We start from the raw sequence: 8128 nt of genomic DNA, 5'->3' as shown, positions 1-8128 counted from the left end.
GATAGAAGTGAAATACTTCTCAGCTCCATGAGCACCTCTGAAAAATACAGTGGCTGGCACAGGAAGGTGCCTCACCTGTGATGGGCTGAGTTGTCCAAAGGACTTTTTATCAGAGTGCACCAGGCAGCTCAGCATCCACATCTGCCTGGCCAGGGAGGTAGAAAATCAAAAAGCAAGGAAGAAGCAGACCCTTTTTTCCTTCCAGCACAGCCAGGCTGGTGTTGATGGCTCTGGGCAGCAGCACCTGCATGCAAGTGCATAGACCTGAAGTCCCCTGTGTCCCATGGACTTTGATGTCTGTGCACTGGGGAGGAAGGCTAAAAGCACAAAAGGAATGAACAGTGCAAAATCAAGAGTCTCTAATAAATAGAAGTTGCCCCAGTCCATGGACAAGGCAAAAACTGAGGCTCAGTAACACCAGAGACTTCTGTTCAATCCATGCTATGTTTTTCTCCTCATTTTGGCTCTCCAAGAAGCACCAGGTGGCTTTGTGCTGCTCCGTCTTGGCTTTGGATACAGGAAAGGAACAATGATGGCTTTGGGCCTTGGCCGAGAGGGGCAAGCACCTTTTGCAGGATTCTGGCTCTCACAGGCCCCTCCACACAGAGCAGCCTTCACAGGGTTGTACAAGACAGCCAACCCATGGCTGTAACAGACTTTTAAAGATCATCATGCAGCAAGTGTGAACCTCAAACCTGCAGTATATTTGTATTCTACTGTGAGAAAATAAATCAGGGAATGAGTGCAAAGTTGGGTTTTTTTCTACTGGCACTTTTTTCCTTGCCATTTTACAGCAATGTGATATGAAGGAGGGGCATGGGGCTAATGAATTTCGACCTGTTTAGTCATAAAGTTTTATACCAGTGGCTTAGAGCTAATATTGACCAATCAAATGGTTCCCCAAATCCTGCCCATTTTATAAAAGTTAATCACACCCTCATGGCAGCCCAGGTACAAAATAAATTTTGATTTACAACTGTACTAAAATGATCAGTATTTTATGCTGATCATTAACAGTATTTCACACTGGAGACCTGTTATATTAGAAAACAGTAAAATGGTGTGTATCACATAACGATATTATATTTGGGCATCACACAGAATACCAAGGGCTTATTGAATTTGTGTCTGAAGGGGACATTTGTTAAAAACATGAGCATCGCAAGTGGGAAAAATGTGTATTATTCTCAGAAGTTTATTCTGATAACATGCAGTTGGTGCTAGCGTAACCTTTCTGACTTTGGTGCTATAAGTGATGCTGATCCATGTATTATTCTGCAATGACCATGCAGAGGGATGAATATTGAGATTTGATTCCTCATTGGCCTGTGGAACTTGCAGAGGATATTGGTGTGGGTAGGCTTAGATGTAATTTTATTCTTGCAGCGGAGCTAAGGTTGTAAAAATATGTCATTGATAGCTCTTTTTTTTGTTCATCTTGTTTCAAAAATTGTTTCCTGTGCTAGGGCTTAAAAACAAACAAGACTAACATTGGGAATATCTCCAGTAGGTTTGTTGATACGACCTCTGTCTTAATAAGCAAGACACAAGCACACAGTGTAACTGTCCCGGAGAACAAATGCGATACTCATAATCCTGACACCTGAGGGTTCAAAGAGGAGTTGCTTCCTAAAATATACATGTTCCCAGATCCTAGGGAGTTCTGATGAAGATGTTCAGAGAACAAATCTGATGGTGCATGGTCCAGCAAAAACACTGCTGAATCATCCTCCAGAAGCACCATGCAGAAGTCTAATTGCCCTTTCATTACTGTACATTTAAAATAATGCATTAAAAAGTGCAGGAGAGTGGGATTGAACAAAATGTCAGGAGGGCACTTTGTAGGCAGTGTGGTTTTCCTGCCATGTTGTTGTCTCGATAAGTAACATCTGAAAGCTTTGACATTTTCAACATTTTATGCACAGGAAGAAAGCACCTAGCTTTTAAGACGTGGCCACTTACAGAGGTGCCTGAATGAAAGTTGAGTTTTTAGCAGTCTCCTTGCAACTGCTTGTATTGCTGACCCCTCTGGAAATACCACCTGGGCTGTGTCTATTTTGTGCTGTTGTTTTAGGTGTCTGAAATTTTCATCTGAGATGGCACCTTCCCTGCGTTTCACCACAGAAAGGGGAGGTGTGACTGAAGCACTGCATCACAGCTCACTATTTATTTTATATTGTTAGGCACAAGATAGCTGCTTTTAAAAGACAGGACTTTTGTATGCAGCTTTCACTCACTGTTACAGTAGGAATTGCATTAACTTCCTGAAGCATTCACAGATACAGGAATCATCAATGCAGCAGGTCACAAATAAGGTACATTTCTATTGTATGTGAGCTTCTAGGGGGCAGAAACAAATCAAGAACTCTCCTCCCAGCTCACTCCTCTCCCCCATTGTATGTGCGATTGTATAAGTGCAATTGTATAAGCACTGAAAAAGAAGGCAATTTTGGTCTGTAAATCCAAGTAAATTTTAGGCCAGAGCCGCTAAAATAAGTCAATCTGTGGCAAGTCAAGTCATCCAGACTAGGGGAATAAATCCGAATCATGCAGAAAACCCCAGACATGATGCAAATATTCAAAGCAATATGGATCTGCTCAGACAGTAGCAATTATGCCCACAGATGAACTAGGGTTAAACCTTCCAGCCTTTCAAATGCCTATCTTTAACCTGCTTATTTGCTTATCATTTCTATATTTCTGGATTTGCTCCATCACATTGACCTTGAGCTTTGCTTCTCCTGTCATGTGTTCAGAGCCTAAGTAACACATTTTCGTCTATTTTTCAACAGCTACTTCCGAGGGACATAAAAACCAGAAAATCTACAAATCATTTAGTTGATCATTTTACAGAGCTGGCATATAGAGAGGAGATGGGCATCTGAATGCATTATTTGTCTTGTTTTAATCATAATTGTTATTGAGTTCAAATTCCTTGGATGGAAGGAAGGAAAAAACCCCATTGAATTAATGGTGAAAAGCTTGGAAACCAAGAGAGCTGACAAAGCACTTTAACAGCCTGCGGCTCCCTGAATGGCACCTGATAATGAGCATACAAACTTGTGACTTGTGAGAGCTCATCCATGAAGGGGGAATGTAAAAATTGCTTTTATGAGTTTTAAAACACTCATAACTTTATTAAGCTCCCCTTTTCACTAGTAAAATAAGTTTAATTGCCCTTCATGGCTGAGCAATTATGTTTATTCTAAAGTGATTCCTTTTTGTCTCCTGTTGAAGGGATTCTTTTCTTTTTGCCTTTTCTTGTTCATCTATCAGCTGTTAGCATGGCAATGAAAAGAGGGGAGGAAAAGGCTGTCACCAAAGCCCTGGCAAACCACTGGTGCTTAATTCCTCGTTTCCACCTGATGGGTTTATCCTGTGCCAGGTTCTCCAGTGACATGAAGGGAATAAGCTTTCCTGTTCCATTTGACAGCAAAAGCTGGGAGCCTCATGAACATTTCACCATGACAAGCTCTATAATTAAAAATAATTATAACTGAGCATTCAGCAGCAACCAGTCTTCAACCTATTTGTGAATGTTTGATTTTTTAGAAATAGTATCTTGTGCCAGTGAAAGTCACAGTCCTTGCTATACTAGTTGCATGCTCAGATGAGGTTTGGTCGATGTGCAGTCATTCTGGAAGGTTTTGGTCCATGATTACATATGTCCATGTTGTGTAGTACAGGACTTCCCAGAAATCATGTTGACTAAAGGACTGCTGCAGTCTGCTGTGGAAGAGTGTGGTGAGTTGACCCTGGCTGGATGCCAAGTGCCCACCGAAGTCACTCTATCACTCCCCTCCACAGCTGGACAGGGGAGAGAAAATACAATGAAAGGCTCATGGGTCAAGATAAAGACCAGAAGAGATCACACACCAATTACCATCACAGACAAAACAGACTCAACTTGGGGAAATTAGTTTAATTTATTACCAATCAAATCAGAGTAGGATAATGAAAAATAAAACCAAATCTTAAAAACACCTTACTCCCTTCCCCCTCGCTTCCTCCTGGGCTCAACTTTACTCCTGATTTTGTCTCCTTCCTCCTCTGCCAGCAGCACAGAGGGACAAGGAATGGGAGTTGCAGTCAGTTCATCACATGTTGCCTCTGCCACTCCTTCCTCCTCAGGGGAAGGACTCCTCACACTTTTCCTCTGCTCCAGCATGGGGTCCCTCCCATGGGAGACAGTCCTCCATGAATTTCTCCAACTTGAGTTCTTTCCACAGGCTGCAGTTCTTCACAAACTGCTCCAGCGTGGGGTCCCTTCCACAGGGTGCAGTCCTCTTCAGGAACAGACTGCTCCAGTGTGGGTCCCCCCCAGGGTCACAAGTCCTGCCAGCAGGACTGCTCCAGTGTGGGCTCCTGTCTCCATAGGTTCACAGGTCCTGCCAGGAGTCTGCTCCAGTGCAGGCTTCCCACAGTATCACGGCATCCTTTGGGCACATCCACCTGCTCCGGTGTGGGGTCCTCCACAGGCTGCAGGCAGATAACTGCTCCTCCACTAACCTCCATGGGCTGCAGGGGCACAGCCTGCCTTACCATGGTCTTCACGACAGACTGCAGGGCAATCTCTGCTCCAGAGCCTGGAGCACCTCCTCCCCCTCCTTCACAGACCTTGGTGTCCTCAGAGTTGTTTCTATCACATATTCTCACTCCTCCCTCCAGCTGCAGTTGCTGCTGCCCAGGTTTTTTCTCCTTAGATATGTTATCACAGAGATGCTACCACCATGGCTGATGAGCTTGGCCTTGGCCAGCAGCAGGTCCATCTTGGAGCCAGTTGGCATTGGTTTTATTGAACACAGGGGAAGATTCTAGCAGCTTATTACAGAAGCCATCCCTATACCCCACAGTACCGAGAACTATCCATGCAAACCCAATACAAAGAGTTTCTCAGATGTCAGAATCTGCTTGCCAATGTTAAGCCATACTTCATGAAATGAAGTTTGAAGGGCTCTTCTTCCTCTTCCTGAAGGTGGTCTTTAAGGAGGGAGAACAAATATTGGACTGACAACTCTAGATTGAGCACTGTCCTCACGATTAAGATGGCTTATCTCATTAATATGTTTTTTTCTACATTTTTAATGTTAGTTACCAATATTTGAAGTTCTTACTCTGTTACAGTCAAGATCTTATAATAAATTAGGCTGACAGTGAGAAGAGACAAGACCTGTCTGCAGAAAGACCTTGGAACTCCATCATGGACCAAAGCCCCTTTGTGCTGATTCCTGGGAAAACACTTGGAAGAGGAAGTTATTGCCATTTCTAAATGTGTGCAGTAGTTTCTTAGAGACTTTGGCATCTACAGATAACACAGCACAACAGAGATTAACTCTGAAGAAGCTGGAATTCAAAACTGAAAAGCAGAAATTAAGTGGGAAGCTTTAGTCCTGGGTAAGAAAATGAATAGACAGAAGGTGGAGAGCAAAACACTGAAGCAAAGGGAGCATTTATTAAGAACCTGGCAGACAAAAATGGTGATATTTTATGATTGCAGTGTCACTGTCTCCTGGTTGCTTGGCTCACTTTCTAGCTAACTAGCTTGTTTTGTCACAGAGATCTAATTTCCTGTACACACAGTATGCCTCATCACTTTCACTTTTTTATTAGTGGTGATGGAAAATCCCAGCTCTTCTTTTTTTGCATTTTCGCAAGATTCAGTAATTTCTTTAGCAGATTAACTGGCTGGTCATTGGCTGAACCATTGCTTTTTAAGTGAACCTAGCTGTTGGAGCAAGACAGATTTAAAGTCTTAGATTTCAAGTTTAGTGCAAAATACCTTTGTATTGGTAACAGCAGTGATTGTGGAGAGGCAGGGAAGTTTTGATTCACTGGTTGTAAGTACCATATGCAGATATAATGTTGTAATGTAGTTACTTACTCCAGCAGAAGTCACAACAGAGCAAAGGGAACTTCCTGATCAAGGTTTGCCATAGAAATAGGTACATCTCCTCAGTTCTTGCAAGCAGCCATTTCCACAAGGTCAAGCTGGTCTCTAGCGCCCATTGGCTAACAAAGATTCAGAGGTTTTTCAATTTCTCCTACATTTTTTTTTACAGCTATGCTGTTTCTAGCATCCTAAAAATGAGCATGACATTTCCCCTCCTCACAGTTCTACATTGTGAGGCAAGACCAAGGTTTTATAAAATGTGACTGAGATAGGGTTTTGTTCCTGCTCTCATTCCCAGGGATTTCTTTGGGAATTTCATGGACTCATGGTGATGTGACCCCTCTCTTCAGAACCAGGCCAAGAAAAGCAGCCAGTTTAGTATTCACAAATTCAGCCAAGATGTTCAAGTGCTTCTATGTCTTCTCTCTTATAAAGAAATAGTATAGGCTCCACCTAAGATAACATTACACTTCCGCAGTCTACAAGTGAGTGAGTCTGCCAAGGTGATTTCTTCAGTTCATGGAGAGAAACAAACATTATAAATTCATGATTGAAGTCATCTTTAGGATGAGATGAAATGCATCTTAACTTCTCTGAAAATTCCCTGGCCACACAAGGAGCACAGGGTAACTACTAACTCCTACACAGAAGTCTACATTTTATGTCTAAATTCGTTAGATTAGTTCTACAGTAATGATCACAGTGAGTCAATATTCTGGGCAACAAGGAGCTTCTCAAAACAAGTCTTTTTATTGCCCTTCTCTTCTTCATAATGCATGGTGAAAAGAATTTCCTTTTATTTTAATGTTGTTATTTTAACCTGGAAATTCAGATGAGTCCTGGCCTATTAAAACAGTTGTGACCATGCAAACAGCAACGTTGGTTTTGAGATTAATCAAGGAACTGGGATTTTGCTTTAAATTATGTTTCCTTTCTGCTTTTTTTAGGGTGCTTATTCTGCCCTGTAAGGTGAAATGTGTTAGGTTAACTGCATTAAGAAAAGAAAATGGAGATTTGTATTTGCAGGATCTATCTAAATACCATCTCACCCTTGATATTACAGTCTAATGGGATTTGAATAATGTACTGGTATCTAACCTCTGTAAACAGATTGAATCTAAATTATTTGTATGAAGGATTCTAGGACATCACTTTCATCCTTCCTGCTATTCCCTCTTGCCCAACTAGTCTACAGATGCTGAAGAAAACATTCCTACCTTTGAAACTGATGCAAAAAGCATTTCCTAGAGGAGAACACAGTATTACAAGCAGAACTCTGAGCTGATACAGGAGAATTTGCAACAGCAAAGCACTGCATCTCACAAACTCATAAATTTACCTAAATACTGTATGACATATCTGTTCCTTAACTAGGTAATTTGCTGTAGTATAAATTGGTTTTATGGGTTCAGATATGAATGTCACTTACCTTCCATCACCTAACTGTTGCATCAACAGAGTGTTTGACAAAAACATATTTACTGGCATTTTTGCAAAAGGTAATGCCAGCATGGAGTATCAAAACTCTTAAACAGTGTCTGGTTGTTGCCTGGATCGTGATGGGAGCCTGAGTTGGAAGCAGCTTTGCAAGAGTATTTCCATCTGGATTACATGAGAATCCCCAAAGGGCAGTTCTTATATCCAGCTCCTACACGACCACTACAGCAAGTGCACAATCCATAGTTATTTGTTATCTTAAACTACAGCCAAACACCTCTCATCTTAGTAAAAAAGTACAACAGTACAGAATAACAAAAACTTGTCCTTTGTGACCCTTTCTGTATGTGCAAGAGAAATTTCTACTATCTATTTTCTTACCTAGGTACAATTTGATCAATTTTGCAGTGAGAACTACCTCAGAGAGTCCAGATTCTCCAACTAGGGTATTAATCAACATGTCAAAATGTACAGATTGCTCTGAAACTTAAAAATTGGTCTAGGCACAGCAGGCACTGCCTGGAGAACTCTTCAGGGCAGTCCAAAATTTCTACCTGGAGTGCTACACTGAATAATGAAATGCTTTGTGTGAAAGGTGGCAAGAAGTGAAGTTGATCGCCTTGTTACAGGTTGGTCCAATGCTTGAACTTCAACCACTGTCTCACCTGTGCAGTTGGGAAGTCCTTGACCACACAAGGAATTCATAGCATAAGTGCATAGGATGTGCGTACAAGCGCAGCCCTGATTCCCCTCTGTACTACAGGTCAAACTGATTGACTTCCATAGCTCTTACTCAAGCAC

Source organism: Athene noctua, chromosome 2 (assembly GCF_965140245.1).
Source record: "Athene noctua chromosome 2, bAthNoc1.hap1.1, whole genome shotgun sequence".
Taxonomy (NCBI): domain Eukaryota; kingdom Metazoa; phylum Chordata; class Aves; order Strigiformes; family Strigidae; genus Athene; species Athene noctua.
The sequence above is the reverse complement of the archived record's forward strand: the minus strand, read 5'-3'. Positions refer to the sequence as shown.